Source organism: Tamandua tetradactyla, chromosome 14 (assembly GCF_023851605.1).
Source record: "Tamandua tetradactyla isolate mTamTet1 chromosome 14, mTamTet1.pri, whole genome shotgun sequence".
Classification (NCBI taxonomy): Eukaryota; Metazoa; Chordata; class Mammalia; order Pilosa; family Myrmecophagidae; genus Tamandua; species Tamandua tetradactyla.
In genome coordinates, this window is record NC_135340.1 from 49,658,088 (window position 1) to 49,660,083 (window position 1,996).

Consider the following 1,996-nt stretch of genomic DNA (forward strand, 5'->3'; position numbering starts at 1 on the left):
TTTCCCCCTGTCTCTTGTATCTTCACTCTCACTTTCTCCATTGAATCTTTCTCTGTAGCCTTTAGACAAGTATATATTTTCCCTCATATCAAAAAACTCTCTTCTATACTCCTCCATCACAGTGCTACCCTATGTTTTACCCCCCATCTACTACCAAAATCTTGAATAGTCTCACTTGCATTTACTCTTTTTCAATTCCTATTCCCACATCAGCAAACTGCAGTCATGCCTCTAAGCCCATCAATACATGAAACCACTTTTGATGAAAGTCATCGATGGCATTCTAAATGCCAAAGCCAAGATTCCTGGAGAGAAAGCCAGCAGACATTGCCATGTGCCCTTCCTATTGAGAGAGAAACCCTAAACTTCATTGGCCTTACTTGAGTGAAGGTAACTTCTTGTTGGATGCCTTAATTTGGACACTTTCACTTCCTTAGAACTGTAAACTTGTAACTTATTAAATTCCCTTTATAAAATCCATTCCTTTTCTGGTATACTGCATTCCAGCAGCTTTCAAACTAATATCACTGTGTTCTAGTGTCAGCTTGGCCAGGTGATGGTACCCAGTAGTCTGATCAGGCAAGCACTGGTTTGACCATTATTGCAAGAACAGTTTGTGGCTGGTTGGTAAACCAGAAGACTGGTTTATTAAATCATCAGTTAGTTGATTGTATCTGTGGCTGATTACATCCACTATCAACGAAGGATATGTCGTCTGCAACAAGAGAATCCAATCAGCTGGATTTAATCCAATCAGTTGAAGACTTAAGAGAGAGGAAGGAATTTTCACTTCTTCATCAACCAGTCAGTTTGCCCTATGGAGTTTGACAAAAAACTTCATCAGAGTTCCCAGCCTTGCAGCCTGCCCTATAGATTTTGAACTCTTGCATTTCCGCAATTGTGTGAGACACTTCTAGAAATTTCATTTTATAGGTTATCTCCTGTTGGTTCTGTTTCTCTAGAAAACCCTGACTATTGCACGAACTATTTTTGCTCAACCCACTTGTGCTGGATATTCTTTGTTTTCCTCTTCAGGTCTCCCCTACATCAGGCAGACTTGCTTTGTCTCCTTATACAAATAGGAACACTATGGACTTCCTCATCTGGCTTCCTTCCTTCTGACTTTCATTGAGGTTTGACAATGAAGAGACAGCAGGAGATCTGAGGATAGGAAGAAAAAGGTTGGCATATTTACTTCCTCATCCACCCCACTGTCTCTGTTGGGGCATTTATTTTTTTTAGCCTTGCTACAAAAGCTATAGGTCTTTTCTAGGGTCCCCTCTCCCATGGCTATAGCTCTTTCTGGAGTTTGATAACAGCCTCCCACCTCAGGATCCATCAGGCCCAGGGGTGGGATTGTCTTCCTGTTGTGGATAGTCTGTTGGTGCGTCACCACCCCCTATAGTTTACCTTCGCTTCCCCTCACTTTGTAAATGATCCTTTCATAAAATTCTTTTTAACTAAAACAAAAAAAAAGTACTCTGTGTGGTGCTTAGTGTGTAGTAGGTAATTAATAAATGAGAGTTGTCAACTGGTACTTGAAAGTAAGGTTTATCTGGAAATACAGGGGAAAAAAAGACATGAAAATTAGTAACATCTTGAAATGAATTAAGTTTGTAGTTTTAGAAAATCCATGTTGGTTTCAGTGTGGAGGACTAGAGTAGAGACAGATGATACAGGAGACTGTTTTGACTTGAAAATGCCATCAGAACGCAATATGTCAGAAATGGATTGGCTTTTACTAAGAGGATTTATTAGGTTACAAGTTTATAGTCCTATAGCCTTGAAAATACCTAAATTAAGGCATCAAAGAGAGGATACCTTCACTCAGGAAAGGCCAATCACGTCTGGGGTTTCTCTGTCACATGGGAAGGCACATGGCAATGTCTGCTGCCTCTTATCTCCTGGGTTGGCTTCCAAAATGGCTCTTTCAGCTCCTGTGGGTCCTTCTGGTACATTTTTTCCTCTCTAAACATCTGTGGGTCCTCTCTTAGCT